The sequence below is a fragment of the Osmerus mordax genome, chromosome 1 (assembly GCF_038355195.1).
Source record: "Osmerus mordax isolate fOsmMor3 chromosome 1, fOsmMor3.pri, whole genome shotgun sequence".
Taxonomy (NCBI): Eukaryota; Metazoa; Chordata; class Actinopteri; order Osmeriformes; family Osmeridae; genus Osmerus; species Osmerus mordax.
Window position 1 is genome coordinate 5,773,117 of NC_090050.1, and position 26,622 is coordinate 5,799,738.

Genomic DNA, 26,622 nt, shown 5'->3' on the forward strand with positions numbered 1-26,622 from the left:
TACCTAATGCGTAAGGCTAGTTTTTTGGATGGTCTTACATTCTTGAGACTTTCTCTGTACCTCTCTCTCTGCACCTCTACATCCCTCTCTCTCGCTCTCTCTGTATGTCTACCTCTCTCTCTGTGTGTGTGTGTACCTCTACATCCCTCTCTCCCGAGGTGCCTCTGTGCTTTTTTCCATCCCTTGTATCTGTTTCTGTCTGCCTCTCTGTCTCTTCGTCTATCTCTCCTTTTTCTTTTCTCCACCCCCCGCCACCCCTTCCTCTCTGGTCAGACACTTTAAGTGACATTAATTATTCAGGCCCCTCCTTGATAGATCGTGACTGTGGCCTCAGTCGTGGCTTTTAGGCTCTGCTAGAGGTGCATGACATCCCCCCCCCCCCCCCCACCCTTGACAAATGAACAGTAATGACATTACACAGCGCCCTCCCCTCCACTTTATTATTCCCACTCAAATAACACAGATTAATCGTTAAAGGTGGAGAGAAGCATTTGTAACAATGAAGAATCTATACTGTTGTCTAGGGTAATTTGATTTGGCTACCCTAAACTACTAAACTTGGGCGGTACGGTTGACGGATGGGTCAAACATTTTTTATTATAGTAAGATATTGGGTGGATGGATAGATGGATAAGCTGTCAGCTAGATTGATAGATACTAGGTTTAAAGGGAGGGGGGGATTTATGAGGAATAGATATACTGACAGATGGGTAGACAGACAGATGCAGACAAACAAACAAGTAGATTCAACCAACATTACACACCACACAGAAAAACAAGCAGTAAGCTCAAACAATAAATACATTACCACACCAACAGCTTGTATGTCTGCATGGAGATATTCACCCCACAGGGAGACTACACGACAGCAGAAACAGTTTGAGATTCTAGTCACATTGTCTGCATTTCCAGTCGAAGGTCATGAGACAAACACACTACTGTGTTGTGTATATCTAGATTCTGGGTCTGAGTCCTCCATGGAATCACTTCTGTAACTCTTCATCAGCTGTGGGAGGGAAACATTTCTGGAGACTAAACAAGACTGTCATGTTTGTGTTTTCTTTCGTAGTTCTCTTTCACCTTATTCCATAAATTAGGCTTTATCTACGTCGTATCACAAACACCAGTTTTGCACTTGAATGTCTTTAATGCTCTCCTATAAAAAGTATCCCTTAAAGGTACAGCATCCTATTCAGTACCTGACAAAGACCAAACATTTTTGTTATGGAGTAGCAGTAAGTGGCCCCAAATGCAGGAGAAGGCACTCAGGATGAAGGGATCTAAAAGGTATTTAATGAGGAGGACAGGCAGGGTAGGGCAGGAGGACAGGCAGGGGAAGTAGGCAAGGAACAAGGGAGGAACAGTGGGGAAAACTGAAGGCACGGCCGGGATTGACATGTTTGGCTGAAATGTATTTATTTTTTATTTTAATGTAACATTAATGGGAGAATGTGACACCATTACCAAAACACACTGAGTTTAAGAGATGTCTACCAAGCAGAGACATGGCAAACACAGTTACCCAACTTCTCCAAGCTCAGACCTAACAGGCTCAAGGGATGGCAGCGACACAAGAACCTTTAACTATGCCGACCAATCACTTGACCCCATGCAACACTGGAATCAGCCTTGCAACTTGCCTGACCAAACAGACCTCTGAGGACATCAAGGTGTATCTGGAGGCAGTGAAGGGCAGTAGCGTCGCTACTTGTAGCGACGCTACTAGCTTAACTACATTTGTCAGTAGCTTGGCGGTAACGTCGCTATTTACAAAACCAAGTAACTTTTCAGTAGCTAAGCTCTTTTATTGATCAAGTAGCGCAGTAGCGTCCTCAAAAGCTAATTTCTCCTGGACATTTCTGATGTTCATACTTAAAGTTGGTGTTGACAAAGCATTGAAAAAGCATCTCACATATCCCGTTCTGCAGTTCAAGTTACAACGGATCTCACGAGAGCTGAGTATAGCGAGGGCTGTCATCTTCTCATCTCCACTCACACAGCGCCTGCGCGGCCAGTCTGACTAGATAACAGCAAAATATTAAATCTTTGTATTCAAGGGGAAAATATCAGAACAGAAAAGACAGGATGGCAGAGAGCCCAAGAGCCGTAGAAGAGTCTGAACAAGTGACAGTGACACCGTGGCCATACCTTCAAAAGTACGATTAAGTACGTTAATCACAGCCACATACATAAAACAAATATTGGATAAATTATTTCTTCTCTAGAGAGTCCACCCAAATAACTTTGCTTGCATGGAGAGGGAGCGTGAACAAGCCAAAAAGAGGAGTGCGCCTAAGGATGACGAACACCATGCGCTACAACAAGGCAGTGTATCTCAGTTTTTCAGGGGTGGTCCCCGCTCTCTAAGTCAAGAGCATTTCAATAAATTAGTTCTTAATTTCGTGATTCGGGGATTGCACCCACTGTGGACTGTGGAGAGGCCAGAATATATAGAATTATTCCGTGAAATTCTACCCTCCAGGCAGTTAGTATCAAGACGCACGTTGGGGAGACTGTTAGATGATCAATATTCATTGGTGAAGAGCACACTGGTCAAAATATTGTCCAAACAGAACCATGTATGCACAACAACAGATGCATGGTCATCAAACAACAGAAGCTTCCTTGGCGTGACCATCCACTGGATAGACGAGGAAAGCTTAGGCATTTGCTCTGGAGCATTACCCGGTCGTAGGCTTGCAGGGCGGCACACATATGATGTTTTAGCAGAGATGCTTGACGACATCCACCGAGGTTTCACCATAAAAGAAAAGGTGACCGTTACACCCACGGATAATGGTTCTAATTTTGTGAAGGCATTCAGTATGTTCGCAGAGGTTCAAAGAACCATCGAAGGCAGTGGAGAAGAGGATGAAGACGACGAAGACGAGGAACAACCTGTCTTCATCAATGTCACACATATCCTGAATGAAGCAGACTCAGAGGAAGATTATAGTCTCCCACCTTACCAGAGATGCGCCTGCCACACCCTTAATCTGGTTGCTACAAGAGACATTGAAAGTGCCTTAAGCCAGTCAGAGCCCTTTAAGAAAATATCAAGATCGACACTTGCCAAATGCCAGGCGTTATAGGAGTACTCAAGCTTCAGATACCATTAAAGAAAAGTTAGGTCGCCAACTGATAGTGCCCGTGTCAACCCGGTGGAACTCCACTTACCATGCCATGGAGTGCTTGAATACTTGTATACTGACACAAGAACAAGAACTCCATGAAATCTGCGAGAAGCTGCAGGTGACTCGCTTCAAAGCCGCAGAACTAACCTTCATACAGGAGTATGTCCAGGTAAATATATTTTTATAACTACGTATGTGCCACATATCCATATCAACATAAATGCAACAACAGTAGTAGTCTTCCAGGTTAATAAAAATAATATTAATATGAACTTTTACACTTTATTATTTTTTGTGTCTATATCAGGTGATGATGCCCCTAGCCGAGGCCCTTGATGTCCTACAGTCTGACAAAATGGCCTACACAGGAGTGTTGGTGCCAACGATCTCAGTTCTCCTTGAAAAGATGGAGCAGATGAAGCATGGGATCCACCTACATCACTGTAACCCACTGGTAAATGCCATCATCGATGGGGTTAAAAATATAATATAGTATAATATAATAATATAATAATATAATATTTTTCAAGATCACAGGTTGCTCATAGCCTCTGCAGCTCATCCAATGTTCAGGCTGACCTACATCCCTTCTGAAAAGAAAACGCATGTGGTGTCAAACCTAAAAGCGGATGTGAACCGGTTACAAACTCAGTCTTCAGATCACATGGAGACAGAGCATGAAGACCCAAGTGATAATGGTGATGAAGTAACAGGGTACTTCCCATCTCTGAAATCGACAACAGTTCAGAATGAGGTGGAGATCTTCTTGCAGTCATCTGAAACCAAACTCGTCAGTGCATTCCAAAACCTGCCATTGATGAAGAAGATCTTCCTCAAATACAACACAGGAGTTCCATCAAGTGCTGCCTCTGAAAGACTCTTTAGTGTAGGAAGCGACATTTTCCGTCCAAAGAGAAACCGCCTTTCTGATGCTAATTTTGAGAAGCTTCTCTTGTGTCGTGTAAACAAACACCTGTTGTGAAAAAGTTGAGGGCCCAGGCCTCCACCCCCCACACACGCATACACACACTCACCTCACACCAACTCTTATTTAGAAGACTGTTATTCAATCTATGTGACTTAATGATGGATAATAAGGCTGTATGATGGTAGTGGTAGTAACGATTGTTTTCCTAAACAGAGGTCGGAGACATTTGTAAACTCATGCATTTGTTTTTTGTGTATTAGGCGATTGCTGGCCAATAAATAAATCTAAACATATTTTAGCGTTTATCTGACTGACAGTTGTGTTGATCACTAAAATTGCATTGACTTGGCATGCAGTTTGTTTAACTGAAAGTAGCTACTAATGTATCAAGCTACTTTTGACAGATTTTTGTAACTTAGCTTGCTACAATTTTATGAGTGGTAGCTTCTGTGTAGTGAAGCTGAATTTATTGTAGAGTAGCTAGTAGCTTAGCTCACTACACATATCAAGTAGCTTGCCCATCACTGTCTGGAGGTTTAGAGCGGTCCGCTCATTGGGCAGATATCCTGACCCCATTCCTGACGGGATGCCCAACAAGCCTACCAGGACATCGGAGCTGCAGAAGTGGCTGACTAACCCACCCTTAAACTAGCAATACTTGCCCAGCAGCGCCTCCTCCAGGCTCAGGGGATCCGGTTTTCCCGGTCAGATCCGAAGCCCAACTCCCGCTCCTGGCCCCCGCCCCCCCCCCCCCCCCCCCCCCCTCGCCTCTCTTTCTTTTTGGGGGGTTCACTGGCAGGATTCCTACTACTTCGTTGTCCACCTGGCATTCGGATGCAAAAGCAGACCACGCATCTTTGACTGTCTCTCCAAAGCACTCTGCTTGATCCTCCTCAATAACTCTAAGGTCCCCTTCCTCGTACATCTTCTGGACGACTTCCTCACCATCGGTAATCTCACCTCGGCGTCACACTGGACACCATGTCATTCCAAGCTTCACTCCCCACCGACAAACTGAACCGTATCACTCTCCTCCTCTCCAACTACCTGCTCACTCCCACCTGCATCAAGCGCCAACTCCGTTCCCTCTTTGGCCACCTGAACTACGCCCTCCGCATCATCCCCAAAGGTCGCTCCTTCATCTCCCACCTCCCAGTCTCTCCACCAAACCGGACACCTCCTGGCTCATGGAGTTAGAGCTCTGGCACCACCTTCTGTCACACTGTAACGGCATCACCTTCTTCTACAAACAAATGGTATCCAATCCCCACGACATGCAACTGTTCACAGGCGCCACCCCCTCCTCTGGTTTTGGTTGCTACTACAACAGCCGCTGATTCGCTTCCCCATGACCTCCTGAGCCCCCTTTCTACCCTTCTCCCTCACAAGCTCTCTCATCTGCACTTGACAAAATCTACGCCCTCCTCTGGGGCCACGAATGGACAAGCCAATATATCCTCATCCACTCTGACAACACTGCCGTCGTCTCCTGGATCATCAAAGTCTGTTCAGACGCCATATCCGCCATGCCCTTCATCCGCCGCCTCACTTGGCTTTCCGTGACACACCAGTTTATAATCAGAGCCGCTCACATCCCCTGTCACCACAACACCATTGCTGACTCCCTCTCCTGTCTCTCCCTCCAGAAATTCAGATGCTTGGCGCCACAGGCGGACTCACCTTCCCACTCCACACCCAAGACGCCATTCTCCAAGGTCTGGCCCCCCTCACACTCTTTACCTACTGGACAGCCTGGAAGTGCTTTAAGTCTTTCCACACTGCTCACCACCTCACCTTCCACTTGTACAAACCTGATTTCCATTACCAGCTTAATTTCCCATGCCCACACGCACCTCTCCACCCACACTTCCACAGTCCACGTGTACCTCAGCGGCATCAATTTCTTCTGCAAGTTGCTCTCCGGTTCTGATCCCATCTGATTCATGGTGAGAACTTGTGAGACACTGTTTGGGCGTGTACTACTTCTGATACCATCTGATTCATGGCCAGATGGTTTTGTGTTATTGTCTTTTGTTTGTGTGTCGATGATGGTATAAAGTTTTGTTTGAATTTAAAGTCTTGTCTAAAGGGTCTTTATCACTCGGCTGAATGACACTTCTGTTAAGTGTCCTCCAGCAGATTGGTCACAGAGGGCTCTGTTAAGTACCTTTTTGATATTGAATAAAGAATGAGTATTATTCCGGCATCCTGACCATTCGAGTATCAGTGTCTTCATAATTCTGCCATTACACCTCCACCACACTCATGCTCGTATCAGCCTCGCTGTAGCCCACTAAGTGAGGCTGTTCCTTTTGGGGATCTGCTCAAGCGGCTGCTCGGCCGTGACCCTCAAGGACTATCCGCCACACCCCGGGTTCAATGCCTGCACCCTTTACCTCATCGTTCATTTCCAGTGCCCCTCAGTAATCACACTCTCGTCCCCTCAGGACCCCAGGCCCAGCTCTGCCACCGGCTTCCTCCATCCGCACCAGGCTATGCTCTACTACCAGCCTCCTACACTCCACCAGGCCTGGCTCTGCTACCGGCCTCTACCAACTGTATCAGGCTTGGCTCTGCTACCAGCCTCCACCAACCGTATCATGCTTGGCTCTGCTACCAGCCTCTTCCACTCAATCGGGCTTGGCTTTGCTACCAGCCCCACCTCAATAAAAATGTTGCTCAGCATTTTATAGCAAATTCCCTGGAAAACACGTATATCATATTCTCATGTAGGTTAGTGCATGTAAATCAGCAGATACTATTTTAAAAGAAATTCCTGCATTAAAATAATGTATCATGACAGTTTGTATGATTTGAAATGGTCATTTATTATCACACTAACATTTACCAATTATCACGGCAAACAACTATGCTGCACTGAACTGTAAGTAAAGTACAAAAAAGTTAAAATAACGAAACCTGTAATTATTACTTGTGAACGAATATCATTCACGTCTTACTAAACCTAGTCACGCGAAAGTGAACGAGGTAAACAAATCAATTTCTGTTTCCTCTTCTGAGCCTATGGCAGGTCACGTGAAAAATTATCCAAAGATCCGTATCCGAAGACCCAGTCAAAACGGTACTTTGATGGCTACGTCACAGAGACCTAGCCTCGGCGCTGTCTCAAGTCGGACAAAAATTCTAACCAGAATTCACTGTTTCAAGTCAGTCGGCTGCAGCTGCATGAAGTCAGTCCATGTCGAACGCACCTAATGTTTTGTTCCTCTGCCAACCGAGTCCTCGGATCAATAGGTGCGTTCGACATGGACTGACTTCATGCAGCTGGCTGCAGGCCGCTGACTTGAAACAGTGCGTAATGTATGTTTTTTTGTATTGCCCGGGAATTAACTAATATTTACCTTCAGACACTAAATATTTCCGACGCAAGTTATTTTTCCGAAACAGTAGCTAGCTAGCTTTAGTTAACTTACGGGCTAAGTTAGCTAGCATAATACTCGTAGCAATGCTACTACCATGCTAGTGTTACTTCTCATTAGTACATTTTGAAGCCTGTTTTGGTATAAAAACATTCTATAAGCCGCTTCGAAATATAAGCCTCACCACCACAAGAAAAATGTTAAATTGGGGTCCACCGCAGCTTTATTTCCGAAAAATACGGTAAGTAACGTTAATATTCATAGTAAGAACAAGTTAGATTATGAATTTGATATGAGAGATTGGTTTCAATGAACAGAATGAAATGGTCTAACTTAAATAAAGACAGAAATCGTACAGTCAATGATAACATCCTTACAATGTGACACGCTCTGTTGCGGTGTAGCAGAGTGGACTGAGGGGTAAGTCCGAGGTGATTTTATTGGGGGTTTAGGCTGGAGGTTGAGAGGCTGCAGGCAGGCAGACTGACAAACGAGCAAACAGGACTGAACCAGCGGGTTGGCAGGCAGGCATGTAAATGGCACAGTATGATCCTGGGCACAAGAAGAACTGGTTAGTACGGAGCTACTCAATTGGCGGACTCCGGTCCGGATCCAGACCCGGACGCAATACAATTTGGACTGAAGCCTAAATCAATTCTAATTTAGTCATGATCCAAGGAAGTTTTCATTGGTGTGTGATTTCACGCTATAGCCTATATTTTGTTCCTACTAGATGTGGTTTCTATCTTCCGTGTCCAATCCAAAGGTCCAATCAGGAGCTTTAATAACTGTAATCACCATGATAACTCACTCACTCTGTGGGTCACACAGGTTGTGTCATTCGCAACAACGCAGGCTAATCGATTTGCTAACAGTACCTGTTTCTTCCGTGCTCTAAACCCGACAAAAAGCCGGAAAATCGCAAATTTCCGACAGAGTGGACTGACAAGTATGCATTTGTGCTGCCGGTGGGGAGCACAAAACCGATGTGTTTAATCTGCAATGAGACGGTTGCCCTTGTCAAAAATGGTAATATGAAACGTCACTATGACACAAAGCATGGACACTTTGAACAAAATTACCCCCAGGCCAGAACTCTGAGGTAAGGGCCAGAAAAATAAACCATCACTGTTCCGGACCATGGACTGAATGGAAATTTGGTGAGTGGACCTTTTGGGTTTCTAATTGAGTACCCCTGGGTTACAGGGCTGCCAACTTTTCAAAAAACCTTGGAGTGGGATTTGGTGGGGCCAACCAAAATTGTGTCAGCCAAAACATGAAGCTTACATTGTGAAAAAACAAATAAGTGCCAAAGGGAAGAACCATAAGAGCATGCAGTCAAACAAGTTACAATTAAACAACATGAACCTCAAAAAGTGCAAGAGTGAACCTGTAGAAAAGCAATCAACAGTAAAATATTTCACAGCGAGTACAAGAATTTAAATCCGTTACAACTAACCAACAAGAGCAACAAGTCTCTCAATAAGAGTCATTGTGAACCTGGAGGAAACTAGCATCAGGTCCAGCAAATCATTCCTAAGTACCGTATTACACGGTGTTGTGTGAGAGCGTGTGAACTGGTTGAAAAGCGGCCAATTAGTGATGTTACGCTCAATACCGTGCTCACAAAGCGGTATCGACCTTTCGAAACAATTGGTACCGACACAAACGTGTAAAGCGTGGCTTGAAATGGGCAAAAACCATGTGATCACCTGTCGAAGTGTCGACACAAGCAGCTGAGACAAACAGCGCTTTATTCAAACGCTTAAAAAGACATCAGAAATCACTAATATTCGTAGTTTATAGAGAGGAGACATAGGCCTATTTACGGACGCTATAGAATACAATCATTGACAGAATCATAAATACAGATAGATTGCCAGAGATAGATAGACAGATAGATACACTAATGTGAGATGTGAGAGAGTAGCCTAGGTGTACAGAAGCACATACATCTTTCTCTAGTTTTACCAGCCTTCAAATGTGGCCATCCCTTTCCCGGTTGCAAAAGCATGTTCAAAAACCTTAACCGCTAGCCTACATTATCATATATTACCCTAGGTGAGGGTAGGAACGTAGATCGACTGGTAAGTAGAGAGCTTCGCCTTTTGACTCAGCTCCTTCTTCACCACGACGGACCGATGCAGAGCCCGCATCACTGCGGACGCCGCACCGATTCGCCTGTCGATCTCGCGCTCCATTCTTCCCTCACTCCTGAACAAGACCCCGAGATACTTGAACTCCTCCGCTTGGGTCAAGATCTCCTCCCCAACCCGGAGATTGCACTCCACCCTTTTCCGGTCGATAACCATGGCCTCAGATTTGGAGGTGCTGATTCCCATCCCAGCCGCTTCGCATTCGTTTGCGAACCGCTCCAGTGTGAGCTGAAGGTCACAGCCCTATGAAGCCATCAGGACCACATCATCCGCAAAAAGCAGCGACCCGATCCTGAGGTCACCAAACCGGACCCCCTCAACGCCCTGGCTGCGCCTAAAAATTCTGTCCATATAAGTTATGAACAGAATCGGTGACAAAGGGCAGCCCTGGCGGAGTCCAACCCTCACCGGGAACAAGTTCGACTTACTGCCGGCAATGCGGACCAAACTCTGGCACCGGTCGTACAGGGAATCATCAGGGAATCCGGTACCCCGTACTCCCGGTTCGACAATCCGACGGACCCTCCTCTCCAGAACCCCTGAATAGACTTTCCCAGGGAGGCTGAGGAGTGTGATCCCCCTAAAGTTGGAGCACACCCTCCGGTCCCCTTTTTTAAAGAGGGGAACCACCACCCCAGTCTGCCAGTCCAGAGGCACTGTCCCCGATGTCGACGCAATGTTGCAGAGTCGTGTCAACCAAGACAGCCCTACAACATCCATAGCCTTAAGGAACTCCGGGCGGACCTCATCCACCCCAGGGGCCCTGCCACCACGGAGCTTTTTAACCACCTCGGCGACCTCAGCCCCAGAGATAGAAGGGCCCCCCCCGATGTCCCCAGACTCTGCCTCCACGTTGGAACGCGTGTTGGTGGAATTAAGGAGGTCTTCAAAGTATTCCTTCCACCGATCCAGGACGTCCCCCGTCGAGGTCAGCAGCGCACCATCCCCACCATATACAGCGTTGACAGTGCACTGCTTCCCCCTCCTGAGTCGCTGGATGGTGGTCCAGAACCTTTTCGAAGCCGTTCGGAAGTCGTTCTCCATGGCCTCGTGAACTCCTCCCACGCCCGGGTTTTTGCCTCCGCGACCGACAAAGCCGCATTCCGCTTGGCCTGCCGGTACACACCAGCTGCCTCTGGAGTTCTACCAGCCAATAAAGTCCGATAGGCCTCCTTCTTCAGCTTGACGGCATCCCTCACCTCCGACGTCCACCACCGGGTTCGAGGGTTACCGCCGCGACATGCACTGACCACCTTGCGGCCGCAGCTCTGGTCAGCTGCCTCAACAATGGAAGCCCGGAACATGGCCCATTCGGACTCAATGACCCCGGCTCCCCCCCGAGACTTGATCGAAGCTCTCCCAGAGGTGGGCGTTGAAGCTCCTTCTGACAGGGGATTCTGCCAGCCGTTCCCAGCAGACCCTCACATTACGTTTGGGCCTGCCAGGCCTGACCGGCGTCCTCCCCCACCATCGTAGCCAACTCACCACCAGGTGGTGATCAGTTGACAGCTCCGCCCCTCTCCTCACCCGAGTGTCCAAGACAAAGTCGATCATCGAACTGAGACCTCGGGTGTCCTGGGGCCAAGTGCACATATGGACACCCTTATGCTTGAACATTGTGTTCGTTATGGACAAGCCGTGTCTAGCACAGAAGTCCAACAACAAAACACAGCTATAGGCCAATTTCAAATTTCCCATTTCTCTCAAATTTTTGGGACAAAGCTGTGGTACAACAGCTCATTGAGCACCAGTCCTCAAATAAGCTTTACGAACCTCTCCAGTCTGGATTTCGTCTTCACCACAGCACTGAAACTACATTAGCCAAGGTAGTCAATGTTACTATTAGCCTCCGACGCAGGCTCTATCTCTGTCCTGGTTCTCCTAGACCTAAGTGCAGCTTTTGACACTGTGGATCATGAGATTCTCCTGGAACGTATGGAGAACTATGTTGGGATTTCTGGTACTTCACTTCAGTGGTTTAGATCGTATCTATCTGACAGATCACAATTTGTCCACTATGATGGCTGCTCATCCAGGAGTTCCATTGTAAAATACGGAGTACCACAGGGTTCAGTTCGGATAAAACAGAGATTCAAATTTTCGGTCCTAAAAAATACAGAAATAATTTATCCAATCTGACCTTAGACTTAGATGGCGTCAAAGTCTCTCAAAGCCAGCTGGTAAAAAATCTAGGAGTTACAATGGACCCAGACCTTTCGTTTGAGTACCATATTCAGCAAATTACCAGAACTGCATTTTTCCATCTACGTAATATAGCCAAAATACGAAAATTACTCTCAAAGGATGATGCAGAAAAACTAATACATGCATTTGTTACAATCCGACTGGACAACTGCAATGTGTTGTTCTCTGGCCTCCCAATTACTTACTTAAAATTTTTACAACGGGTGCAAAATGCTGCTGCTAGATTATTAACTAGAACTATCTACTCTCGTCTCTTTACACTGGCTCCCTATCCAAGCCAGAGCTAACTTACAAATCTCTGCATGTATTGGCACCACTTTACCTCTCTGGTCTCCTTGCACCCGATCGCCCTGCAAGGACACTTAGATCTCAAGATGCCGGCTATCTGGTGGTTCCCAAAAGTAAGAAAGAAACTGCTGGAGGCAGGGCGTTCTCATATAGAGCACCTCTTCTCTGGAACAAATTACCTGTCTCAATTAAGGAGGCTGATACTGTTTCGACATTCAAAATTAGTTTAAAAACGTTAATGTTTAGTCAATTTTATGACTGCTAAAGATAAATATGTGTGTATGTACTTTCTATGTAAACCTGGGGTGTGTGTTTATGTGTATCACATGTAACTTTTAAATTGCAATTAAAGCTTCTATATGTTCACGTTGCCCCATCTAGATTTTACAAATAAAGTAAACCTGTTACTGTATATTGTTATAGTTTCTGTTATTAGTTGGTGACAACGGGGGACGGGGCATTCTCACCCTTATTCTATAAATATAACTTGGGGAACAGGGGAGTCAGGTGGCTGAGTGGTTAGGGTATCGGGCTAGTAATCTGAAGGTTGCCAGTTCGATTCCTGGCTGTGCAAAATGACGTTGTGTCCTTGGGCAAGGCACTTCACCCTACTTGCCTCGGGGGAATGTCCCCGTACTTACTGTAAGTCGCTCTGGATAATAGCGTCTGCTAAATGTAAATATAACTTATTTTAGAGTTCTTTCCCCTGGAACAGATTTCATGTCCCAACCGAGGGGGGTTTGGCACTGTCTTAGTGTCTAGGGCTGCATCAAATACCCTTTTTTTGCTCTGCTAAATTGCTGCACTAGTCCACACTTGACCGGTGGGGATTTCATTGTAATGACTGTAACTGTTAGCTGCTCCTGGCATTCTCTAATCCCTGCTCTCTTTTCTCTGTCCCCCCTCCACACATCCCCTGTGGTGTGGGGGGTTTGAGCTGTCAGCACCTGCCTGGTCGTCGGTTTGCCAACGCTGGACCTGGTCGCCAACCGGAAATCAGTCTCCATGACGGGCAACAGCGAGTTTCCCGGTCCCTTCCTACATCTACATTACATTTACATTTATGCATTTAGCAGATGCTTTTATCCAAAGTGACTTCCAAGAGAGAGCTTTACAAAAGAGCATAGGTCACTGATCATAACAACGAGATAGCCCCAAACATTGCGAGCAGCCAAAACATGAAGCATACATTGTGGAAAACCAAATAAGTGCCAAAGGGAAGAACCATAAGAGCATGCAGTTGAACAAGTTACAATTGAACAACATGAAACTCCCCGCAAGCGTGTACCTGTAGAAAAAACAGTCAAACATCAACAGTAAAATATTTCACAGCGAGTACAATAATTTGAAACTGTTACAACTAACCAACAAGAGCAACAAGTCTCTCAATACGAGTCATTGTGATCCTGGAGGAAACTAACATCAGGTCCAGCCAAGCATTCCTAAGTGCCGTTGTACTCCCGGAACAAGTGCGTCTTGAGCCTTTTCTTGAAGGTGGGGAGACAGTCAGTGTCCCTGATGGAGGTGGGGAGTTGATTCCACCATTGGGGGGCCAGACAGGAGAAGAGCTTGTGTTGGGACTGGGCGCTCTTGAGCGGTGGGACCACCAGACAGTTGTCAGAAGAAGACCGTAGGTGGCGGGGGGGGGTGTAAGACTTGATGTAGTCGGGTGCAGTCCCGTTCACCGCTCGGAAGGTCAGTACCAGAGTCTTGAATCTGATACGGGCCATGATGGGAAGCCAGTGGAGGGAGATGAGGAGCGGGGTAACATGGAAGCGTCTGGGTAGATTGAAGACCAGACGGGCCGCCGCGTTCTGAATCCTCTGGAGAGGGTGGGTTGCGCATGCTGGGAGACTGGCGAGCAGCGAGTTGCAGTAGTCCAGCTTTGAGAGGACAAGTGCTTGGACTAGCAGCTGGGTGGAATGCTCAGACAGGTATCTCCTGATCTTCCGGATGTTGTCGAGGGTGAATCTACACGACTGGGAGACCGCAGCAATGTGGGCTGTGAGGGAGAGCTCGTCATCCATGGTCACCCCGAGGTTCCTGGCAGAGGATGAAGGGGTCACCGTCGCCGATCCCAGGGTGATTGAGAGATCGTGGGAGATGGAGGGTTTGGCCGGGATGATGAGGAGTTCTGTTTTGGCGAGGTTCAGCTGGAGGTGGTGCTCGGTCATCCAGGCGGAGATGTCTGTGAGGCAGGCCTCGATCCTAGCTGAGATCCCCGGATCAGTCGGGGGGAACGACAGGTACAGCTGCGTGTCGTCAGCATAGCAGTGGTAGGAGAAGCCATGGGAGGTGATGATTGGTCCAAGCGAGGTGGTGTAGAGGGAGAAGAGGAGGGGTCCAAGGATGGAGCCCTGTGGGACACCAGTGGAGAGCTGGCGGGGGCCTGACACTTTGCCTCCCCAGGAGACCTGGTAGGATCTTCTCGACAGGTAGGATGAGATCCACTGAAGTGCAGTGCCAGTGATGCCCATCTCAGAAAGTCTGGCCAGCAGGATTTGATGGTTAACCGTATCAAACTGAAGTGGATAAATACGTACTACGTTTTATCAGTTTCTCAATGTTTGAAATTATGTAAATACTTTTGTAAGTTCTATTATATTGTGAAATATACTATGTCTTGAAGTGAAGAATAATTCTAAGTGTCGTGAAGGGCTAGATCCTAAGACCAAACAGGCGCACTGGAACTCAGAGTTTGATGCAAAAGTTTATTCAGACACAAACGTATTTAAACAAGTGAGTGTGTTCCCGGGAGCAGACTGGAATTTTTCTCCAGAAATTCCTCTTTTATATCAAAACCTTATCAGATCTGTAATTTTGCTATTGGTACATTACTGTTTGTCACAGATGCATAATAACACTATATTGGTCTCTCTCTCTAAAGGCTTCAGATTACAGGTGCATAGAAAACTCTACTATTTTTTAGGCTTTTTTCTGGCCTTGAAGATCAGCTGCACTGGGTTGCTGAGTGTAAAGTCGTAAATCTGTCCCATGATATCTGGGCCTTGTAGTCCATGATATCTGGGCCTTGTAGTTTTCTATGGAAGAAGCACACATACCATCTTCTCTCGCCCTCAGCCCCTAAATATCCAGATTTGCACTCTTGGGCTTAATATCTTCTATATATTAGTGGCAATACTCATCAGTCAACAGCTTTGCATCTGGTTTTCAGTAATATAGCATATACAGGGGTAAAATGATTAAGGGGTTCATTTTCAATCATATAATCCATAATCGTTACCCATGTTCATAATTACAACAGTGTGATGTTTTTTCCACAACAAAACGCTGCAGAAAGGTCTACCAAGTTGAACAATGGATTTTGATGTTTCAAAACCCATTGACACTTCCCTGCTGTATGACTATGTTAAGCCTGTGTTCTGCTCCTCTCTTTCACCAACCGTCTCTGGAGGAGGGGATCCCTCACTGAATTGCTCCTCCCAAGGTTTCTTCCATTTTTTCTCCTGCAGTGAGTTTTTCTGGGAGTTTTTGTCTTCCTTGAGGGTTTAGGTTGGTTGAGGGGCAGTTCTATGGGCGTATGTGAAGCCCTCTGTGACATGCTTGCGTGTAAAAAGGGCGATACAAATACATTTAGATTTGATTCCTTCCATCGCTTGATACAGTCGCCATTCCATGAACTGACCAGCAGGTGTCCCTATGGAGAAGATGTATCGAATGCTTCGAAAAAGCGATACTTTTTCGAAACAATTGTGTCCAATAGCTCGTTGCTTCGGAAAGCTTCGTTTCCCCCATCACGGCCAATGCGTGAAAGTTGTCAGCCGTGGGGTTAGTAAATAATAGTTAAAGTAGTACTTGAAAGGTTGCATACTACCACCGTATCTGAGACAACAATCTGACGAGGAGTCGTTGGAAATCCGGGGTTGAAGTACTGCAGGAAGATAAGGTAATGGGTGACAGGTGTGGATTTTATCCGTTATTTTCCGTTGGTTACTTATTGATAGCTAGCTACTATGGAGAATAAAATGCAATTACTTGCTTTAGCTTTGGCCTTTGAGGAGCCATAGCCTGGTAACTAAGGTAGGTTACTAGGGAAGGTACACGCGTACCTACTCTCCTCGTCCTGATTGGTCAGTTGTCAGAAAGGTGCTTGACGTCACCCAGCGCTTTTCTGAAAAGTTGAGAAAATTGAACTCAAAAAGGCGTCTGGCGCTGTGCTTTTTCAGAAGTTTTAAAAAGGCGTCCGCATTTTTCCTTTTCCCATAGGGTTGCATATAAAAAGGCGCTGTAGGCAGCGCTTTTTTCTGAATAAATAATAAATAAGTCAAGTGTGAACACGGCCTAAGCTTCCAGTTGAGTTGTGGGCACGTCATGCGTGATGTGATTTGATTTGCATGACGGTGCAGCCGTACTTTTAGCACGGATAGGGGTCAATGATCGCTAGATGGCGCAGCAAAGGCAAGGTCGGAAAATTGAGTGGTCTTCGTCAATCTGTTATTCCTTTCCATGTTGATAGTCAGTGACTATTTAATTTGATTGATTGTTGTCTAGCCCTTCAATCATTCAGCAAAATGTAATTTATTATAAAGAATGTCACACCCATTGAGGGTTAGCCTGCAGTTGGTCTATAAATGCGTAGCCCGACATTATCAACATTCTATTGTCGGCTTACATTTTTGTCATACGTTCGTTTTAGCCTACATCCATGGACTAAATAGAATGAGTAGGCTAATCTCGGGCATTGCATTGTTCACAGGATTCATTTTTCTTTGTTTGACCTGGTAAACCGTGAATACATCTTTCAGGCTGTTTGGAAAGTGTGATTTCCCATCCCCCTTCTAATGATCAATCGCATAGTGAATCAATGGATTTGGTCCCTCAAGTTCCCTTCAACATATGGTCTAAAGCAGGGGCATTCTAGAGACTCTGGGGGCCCTGGGCAGAAGGGACCTGGGGGGTGTTCCATCAATGTTGATTAAGGAAAAGCGAGACTTATTTCGCCAAGTCTAACTTACTTTAGCGAGAGTTCCGTTCCATTAAGGTGGCTTAGGCCCCGTCCACACTAGCCCGGGTAAATACAAATACGCGTATTCGAATTGAAAACGATCTCCATCCACACTAGCGTTTTCATATCGTTTTCCAAATATTTGCCGTCCACACTAACACGTTACATGACAATCGTTGTCATGGTTACGCCACTCCTGCCCCTCCCTCCAACCACGCTGCTCTGTTTACATACTCCTCTGGCAATACTATTTGGTGTTGTATAATTTAAAATTGTCCCACCAGCTAGCTGTTCAGCCAGGTCTCTCCCAGAACTGCCGCTCTATGTTTGGTTTAAACAGTCTTCTCTGCCTTGTCCCCCTATCGTTCAGGCACACAGAGTACAACGCTCGCCTTCTGCGTAGGAGTAACGCGTATCTATTAACCCTCCTGTTGTGTTCCCGTCAAAAGTGACCGATTTACATGTTCTCTCTCTCAAAAAATGTAGTTAATTTATTCTGATTGCCATGAGATTCCATGACTTTGTCCACACAGGGTATCTAAACAGCCCAAAAAAAACTTTTTGAATTTCATAAAAATCTGGGTGTTTTATTTAACTTTTGTACACCTGTGGTGTTCCCGGTCAAAAATGACCGGTCATTCAAATGAATGGGTAAGACTCAAATTTGTGTATAAAATTTTGTTCAGGCACACACCCATTCAACAGATGGACACACTTACCCTCCCAGCCCCCAACATGCACCTGTGTTTGAGTACACATGCACACACATACATACACACACATTACTTCCCTTCTTGGCTTCCATGGCAACCCCCACGGGAACCTTGCCCAAATAGAATCTTTTACCCACGGGAACCTTGCCCAAATAGAATCTTTCACCCACGGGAACCTTTCCCCAATAGAATCTTTCCCCCATGGGAACCAAACCTGTTGGAATGTTCGCGAACATTCCAACATTCTTTCAATCATATTTTGAACTTTTCTCGCAGCTCTGGTATATAAAGCATTCTTGAGGCCTTGCTCATAATTCATTCTATGGCAGCACGATGGCCAAACGGTATTCTGTATGTGAGGCTATTGATCACATCTTTGACCCTGGCACTGGTGAGGAGGAGAGAGGCCAGGAAGCTGATGATGCTTTAGAGGAGGAAGTGTCAGAAGATGAAGACAACACAGAATATAATCCAGATGAAGAGACAACCGAAGAATCTAGTGATGAGGAACAGGTCCCTGCTGAGGTTGTTGAGACATTCTTGTCCAAGAATGGGAGTTTGTCCTGGGGTTCATCACCACCTGAGAGGAGAGGTCGACTGTCGACAGAAAATGTCATCAGGATGACCCCAGGGCCAACCAGATATGCCATCTCCCGGGTTGATGACATCAAATCCTGCTTGGAACTGTTCACAGAGTCCATTGAAACTATCATCATAAACATGACTAACTTGGAGGGTAGACGTGTTTACGAGGACAACTGGAAGGAGGTAGACCGGACCGACATCCAAGCATACATGGGTCTCTTGATTTTGTCTGGTGTGTACAGATCAAGAAACGAATCTACCTCCAGTTTATGGGATGGAGTCTGGTCGGGCAATTTTTCGTGCCACTATGTCACTCCAGACATTCCACGTCTTGTCACGGGTGATTCGTTTCGACAACCGTGATACAAGACCCGGCCGCCGTCAACATGACAAGCTGGCGGCTATCAGGGAGGTTTGGGACAAGTGGGTGGAGCGCCTGCCACTCATCTATAACCCAAGTCCAGATATCACAGTGGATGAGCGTCTGGTCGCTTTTAGGGGACGCTGCCCATTCAAACAGTACATGCCAAACAAACCATCTAAATATGGAATCAAAATATGGGCAGCATGTGATGCCAGAACAAGTTATGCCTGGAACATGCAGGTGTACACCGGAAAACCTGCTGACGGTGTTCCTGAAAGAAACCAAGGAAAACGGGTGGTCCTGGAAATGACTGCAGGTCTCCGGGGGCACAACATAACATGTGACAACTTCTTCACCTCTTATGATCTTGGTCAGGAGCTGCTCCAAAAAAGATTGACCATGGTGGGGACGGTCAGAAAGAACAAGCCTGAGTTGCCTCCTGCCCTACTCATTACCAAGGACAGGGATCGTTTTTCCTCCAAATTTGCCTTCACCGATACACACGCTCTAGTGTCCTACTGCCCCCCCAAAAAAGAAAAATGTGCTGTTGATGAGCACTCTGCACAGGGATGCCACTGTGAGTGCCAGGAAAGACAAGAAGCCCAACGTTGTCCTGGATTACAACAGGAACAAAGGGGGAGTTGACAACCTTGATAAGGTATGTTACATTTTATCTTTCAACTCTCATGTAATTTTATTTCTATTACCAGAACATTATAACTTGTATGTAATTAATATTTTATTTACTGATTGTTGCACTTTTGCAGGTTACAGGCACATACTCCTGCAAGAGGATGACGGCACATTGGCCCTTTGTGGTATTCTTCAACATCCTAGATGTGTCGGCGTACAATGCCTTTGTGGTGTGGATGGCGGTGAATCCAGGCTGGAAACGGGAAATTCTTCAAAAGGAGACTATTCCTTGAACAGTTGGGCAAAGCCATGGTGGAACCACTCATTCAACGGCGCCAACACCTTCCTCGAACCCCATCCTCTGCTGGATTGGTGAGAGATGTACAAGGGCAAGAAGAAAGCTTTACGTCTGCCAGAGCAAGCAAAGACAAAAGGAAGAGATGCAAACTGTGTGCACCGAGAGATGTTAAAACAAGCATTATGTGCCACAAATGCAGTGGATATCTTTGCAAAGCGCATGCAAAAACCAGCACATTTTGTCCAAAGTGTTAGTGAGGACACACCAAATGTACCCATTTTGAATGACAGATTGTGCATTTTAACGTTTTTGTAACAATCTATTTTTTTCTTGTATATTTTCACATATTCATTTTGTAATATGGTAACGTTTTCATGTATAGTTTTGAGCCTATATCCTTTGTTGACTAATAAATCCATGCCGGTCAGTTTTGACCGGGAACACAACAGATGTCATTTTTTGTCACAATGTGAAAATAATTTTTTGTTTCAAAACCAATGTCCTTGTAAAACCTTTATACAAAGTAGTCTGTCATAAATAGAACAATATTTGTCATCTGGATATTTGTTATATTCAAAATAATCCATATATAATGCTTCTTTCACTCAAAAACGAGTTGCATTTGCTTATGTCAATGAGGCCTAGAGGCCATAAAGGGCAAACAGAAGTTTAAAACTTGTAATATTCACAAGAACTTAAGTTGCTTAAAAGATCTAACACAACATTAGTTGATATTATATGTATTATTATGAAATTATAGTCAGCTATAATGAGGCTTTTGACCGGGAACACAAAAGTAGTGACAAGAAACGAACACAACAGGAGGGTTAAGTGATACTATTTGTACCTGAAGTACACTAACTAAACTGGTAAATAAATTATAGAGACGGAGCAGCATATTTATTTCACCTTCCATGTTCATCTTGACATTATGCCATGGCAACTGAACGTCATCGTATCTGAAAAGCTCCGTGGACCCCGTCCACACTACTACGCGAACCCGGCGTTTTGAAATGTCTCCGGTTAGGGGAGCGTATTCGAAAAGCTCCGTTTTCAGTGTTCGAATACGCCGTATTAGTGTGGACGGGAGGTGCAAACGCAGACATATATGTATGCGTTTCTAAATTTACCCGGGCTAGTGTGGACGGGGCCTTATTTTAGTTCAAGCTACGTAACCAAGGTAACTTCTACTTCGGAACTAGCCTGATCCGTGTCAGGCTAAAAGTCAAGCTAAACTAAAATGTTTTGCAAATAATTTCAAACAGGCGGAAACAGAATCTCAAAAGATAGTTCCGCCAAGGGAATTTCAGCCTTCCGAGCATTTTTGTTCCGTCCGTGTTCGGAAACATAAGTGTAAACCTTTTTTTCTCACAATGACCCAGTATGAATTAGGCTAATTGCCTTGTTTCTCTCATCTTTTAATAAATAATGATATATTATTAGGCTGATCGAAATAAACCACTTAAGAAATTATGTCACTTAAACCGTTTTCAAAAGTCATTGGATAATTGACATAAGCCTAAACTATAAAAGCAGTGTGTCAAAAGATAATGTATTAATATGACCCATCATGGCGTGTCCATCTACTCTTGTCTCTCTACACTGGCTCCCTATCCAAGCCAGAGCTGACTTCAAAGTTCTACTACTAACCTATAAATCTCTGCATGGATTGGCACCACTGTACCTCTCCGGTCTCCTTGCACCCTATTGCCCTGCAAGGACACTTAGATCTCAAGATGCCGGCTATCTGGTGGTTCCCAAAATTAAGAAAAAAACAGCTGGAGGTAGGGCGTTCTCATATAGAGCACCTCTTCTCTGGAACAAATTACCCGTCTCAATTAAGGAGTCTGATACTGTTTCGACATAAAAATTTGGTTAAAAACGTTATTATTTAGTCAATTCTACGTCTGTTAAAGGTAAGTATGTTACTAGTTGGAGGCAACGGGGGATGGGTTGTTTCCATCCTTATTCTATAAGTATTACTTATTTTAGAGTTCTCTTCCCCTGGAACAGATTTCATGTTCCAAACGAGGGGGGCTGTCGCTGTCTTGGTGTGTGGGGTTGCATCAAATTCCCCTTTTTTGCTCTGTTAAATTGCTGCACCAGTCCACACTTGACCGGTGGGGATCTCATTCTATTATGACTGTAACTGTTAGCTGCTCCTGGCATTCTCTAATCCCTGCTCTCCTCTCTCTGTCCTCCCCCCACACACACATCCCTTGTGGTGTGGGGGGTTTGAGTTGTCAGCACCTGCCTGGTCGTCGGTCAGCCAACGCTGGACCTGGTCGCGAGTCTTCCGGTCCTGTCCTACATCTATAAAGTTGAACAATGGATTTTGGTGTTTCAAAACCCATCGACACTGTATGACTATGTTTAGCCTGTGTTCTGCTCCTCTCTCTCACCAACCGTCTCTGGAGGAGGGGATCCCTCTCTGAATTGCTCCTCCCAAGGTTTCTTCCATTTTTTTTCTCCTGTTGAGAGTTTTTGGGGAGTTTTTCCTTGTCTTCCTTGAGGGTTTAGGTTGGTTGAGGGGCAGTTCTATGGGCGTATGTGAAGCCCTCTGTGACATGCTTGCGTGTAAAAAGGGCTATACAAATACATTTGATTTGATTTGATCCATTCATCGACAACCCTGTGGACGAAGGTGCACAGATCATTCAAAGAGCGTTAACCCAACCAGCCCCACGGGTCTTCATAGACAGAAACAATCCGCTGTGCTTCCCTGACGATTATCTGTGGGAGAGGTATCGGTTCAGCAGGCCCAGCATAGTTTACCTATGTAGTCTGCTGGAGCCGCACATAAAGAAAAAAAACCACCGCAGCCAGGCTTTGACCACTGTACAGTCCGTCTGCATAGCTCTGCGTTTCTTTGCTTGTGGGACATTCTTGTACAGTGTTGGGGACGCAGAACGTCTTGCAAAGGCAACAGTATGCTGGGAAATAAGAACGGTATACCTTGCTCTAAAGCGGTACCTGAATATCTACGTCTGTTTTCCTGGTCATCGTGAGATACAACGAGTCAAAGAGACTTTTTATTCAATTGCAGGTATGTGACAGTATTATTTTTCAAGAAGTCTGCAGGTTGACAAGCATTAATTGACTCCTCTCCTTCAGGCTTCCCTAATGTCATAGGGGCAATAGACTGCACCCACGTGCGAATCCAAGCCCCATCTGGACCTGTGGAGGCAGACTATGTCAATCGTAAATCTTTCCATACCCTAAATGTACAGGTATGTACCAGCCGAGGACAGCTGTCAATACACTTGAGGGGGAAAAAAATATTAATTAGATTGGATGAAATGTGCCCTTCTACAATAGAGCTAATTATATATTTCTATAGGCATGCCTAGCGATTTCAAATGAACGTTCTTTAAAGCAGTGTGCCCCATAATTGAACACACTTATCTTGTCAGATGATCTGCAATGCAAGTTGCCTGATCTCCAACATTGAGGCAAAATGGCCCGGCTGTCCATGATTCCCGAATATTTCGAGCATCATCTCTTTTACAGAGGTTTGCATAAGGCAAGAGCATGCTGTTACTATAGGACTTACATAATGTACTTCACCTTAACAATTTTGTATATTAAAACACTTCCATTCTGTAGGAGAGTTTAATGGACTTCTGTTTGGGGACAGAGGTTATGCCTGTATGCCATACCTGCTGACACCCTACCCAGAACCAGCAACAGACCCAGAGAGAGCCTTCAACCATGCCCATGCTAAAACCAGGGCACGGATTGAGATGGTCTTTGGCCAACTGAAATCTAGGTTCCAGTGCCTAAAAGGCCTCAGGGTTGCTCCAGACAGGGCCTGTGACATAACAGTTGCCTGTGCAGTCTTGCACAACATCGCCACCCTACGCTGTGAGAGACTGCCCAGAGTGTTGCCAGAGGAGCAATGGGAAGAATTGAACCCAGCCCTTCAGGACAGAGATGGAAGAACCGTGCGGAATCTTTACAAGAATACTTATTTCAGTTAACCCATTTTAGTCACGGTCACCTTTGTTTGAATTAACCATTTCAAAGCTCAGAATTTCAGTTAAATTGGTTTGAATTCATTTAAGATGGAAGTTTTTCCTTGTCTTCCTTGAGGGTTTAGGGGGGTTTTAGGTGCAGTTCTATGGAAATATGTAAAGGCCTCTGTGACATTGCAATTTCATTTTATTTATTCATTCATTTTCATCAAGCTGTGAAGACAAAAAAGAAAAGTGATTAAAAAGTCACGACCTTCTGCAGTGCTTTTTTATTTTTAATCTTCTGTACTCATGTCGAGTTTTTTGCTCTCAATGTCAAGAAGCAAATGCCTCTTGTATATTGCCCGGACGCATCCTGTGAAAAAGAAGATCGTCAGAGTAGCCGATTATGTCGTCAATAGCAATATTAATAGTTACCTACTTCGCTCCTTGCTGATGTTCTTGCCATTTCCTGCAGCAAGGTGTATGGTTAAACATAATTTAAAAGAAAACAGACATCCAATAACATTATTTGGTCTTACCTCTGGCATTTCTGTCATGGCAGAAAAGGTCTCTTCATCAGGGGCCATACACATGCTAGTATCTTCTCCCTACAAATAGAGCACAGCAGTTAAAAAGGCAAATAATAATGTAATCATGCACAGCCTTTATAAAAGGACTACTTACGGGATCAATGTAATGGCCTTGGGCCCCTTCAGTGGGATCCAAAAGGAATATTTCATCTCCAGTCACTGAAAGATAGGCCTGTTAATTTTACCATAGAGAGACTGATACCTTTTGAGGTAAGGTATAGCAGTCAAAATACCTTGAACATATTTCTCCCGAACACTAGGGATGGGCGATACCAATAATTTTCTTTTCTATCCGATACCAAGTACTTTCAAGACCAGTATCGTCGATATCGATACTTCTATGATTTTTTTTTTGTTGGTAATTTTAGAATGCATTCTGAAAGCCATTGTTATTAATATTAAATAAACCACTATAGACATTACTGTCTGTGTTGCCTCCTCTGCTCGCGTCAACTGTACTTCGCCATGCTCTTTAGGGTGTTTAACTTTTAGATGCTTTGTCATGCTTGTGGCCACAATGGTGTATAGTTTTTTGACAAATGTCACATGAAGCTTCATCGTTGTTAACTGGAGTGAAAGAATCCAGATTATGCTTCTTTTTCTTTGTCATGACCGCAGCAATGCATTCGAATCTGCGCTGAGTGTGCTTTCACTGAATGAGAGTGAGATAGCGCGGAAGAAAAAATAGTTCCCATTGACTTTCTTATTGAAGTACATTTCTATACTATATGGCATACTATTATTATAAAATATTATAAAATCACTTGTTCCCAGGTAGAACAAAATTCCCAAGAAATCCCAGGTAGGATCGATATTTCAAATTGAGATCCTTTTGATACAATGCCAGTATCGAAAATATCGATACTTTAGGATCAATCCGCCCATCCCTACCGAACACCTTGGGGAAGGACGTCGGAAGAGGTCCCACCCTCTATTCCCTCTACTAGAGGGCGCCCCCGGTTGAGGCTTAAGGCCAGCTCCTCCGCAGGTGTGAGGTTCTCTGGAGGTGGTTCCCCACCAGTCGCAATAGTGTCACCCATCTTTTTAGTGGCTATAAAGGGTGCAATTTTACAGAACACTTTACACTAACATTTGAATTTACTAGGCTACTTATACTTACCACTCTGGAAAATGTTCTTATATTTAGTTTTGACTTGCTGCCAAGTCCTTTTTTGAGTGTTCAGGTGGCTGCTGTTGAGAATAGCCCAATAATTAGGCCTACTGTCAGGAAGGCTTTAAACACCTCATCAAAATTGGCTAAAAACTGTAAATGCATTAATTTGTCTACACACCACTATAATTAGAATAAAACAATCCTACAACTTACGCATTTAGTCTGTCAGCAATGGTTTGCCAAGCTACCTCCCTTGCTTTATTAATAATTGCCGTATTGCCCTTTTTGACAATGACGTCTCGATAATCCTGATATAGTTGCATTAAAAATGTCTGCTCCGCAACGGAAAAAACATCAGCTCGGGCTGTCTTTGCCGTTCTTTTCGCCATTTCTCTTCTTTTCGACGATCGCCTGTACTGGGCTGCTTAAATACTACGTGCGCGTCCACAGTTTGAGATTACACAAGTCTGGTTTGTGTTAGCGTTGATTCTTAATGGAACGGAACGTTAGTGGAACGGCTTGAGGCTTAAGTCTAAGTTGACGTTTACCCATGAGACTTATTCATGTAAGACTTGCGTTAGCGACATTGATGGAACACCCCCCTGGTAGCCATCCACACAGATGATTATACAAACAAACCTTTTATTTTCTACAAAATGTAAAATTGTGTCCGTTCAAGGGAACTAATATAAATAACTCCAAATACACAAACAATGAAATGTTTATTTTAAAGCATGTGCAAACTTTTCATAATAACACAAAACACAAACCAAGTAAAAAGAAGATTGTGGATGGCAAAAACAACTCTTTACCCTTCAGTTTGGACTTATTGGTCTTATTCTATATTTGCTTACACAACTATAGTGCAAATTTGGCTTGAACAAATGCAACCACTATGTCTTCCATGTCTGAAGACTTCCGAACACCACATTTGATTGATATCAGTGTCAGTCCTGTGAGCCTCTCTTGTCAGCTGGTTGTCCTAATGTAGTTTTTTTTATCAGCTTTAAAACTGAAAAGCTCCTCTCACCAGAGGCAACAGAGACAGGAAGGGTAAGGAGGAAACGCAGTGCAATGCTTAGATTACTGTACAGATACAGAAGCTGGAGGAGGTGGAAAGGAGTGGTGTGGCCTCTTGTAATAGAGCTGAGGTGCTGCCACTGGATGTACCGGCCATGTCTTCCTCGAGGTTCTCCTCATGACCTGAAATTAATATTGCTGAAAAAAAGAATTATACTTGTAATGTATAAATGAGTATACAAATAAAAGTATACAAATAAGAAGTCATTGTTTAAAGACATATCTGTGTGGC

At 44.8% G+C, this 26,622-nt stretch overlaps 2 pseudogenes; both read left to right on the forward strand.

The window, feature by feature from the left end:
- The window catches only part of LOC136949921 (putative nuclease HARBI1), a 32,334-nt pseudogene extending 8,704 nt beyond the window's left edge, over window positions 1–23,630 (forward strand).
- Window positions 18,104–21,299, forward strand: LOC136945537 (piggyBac transposable element-derived protein 4-like; annotated as a pseudogene).
- Window positions 23,631–26,622: the final 2,992 nt, after the last annotated feature.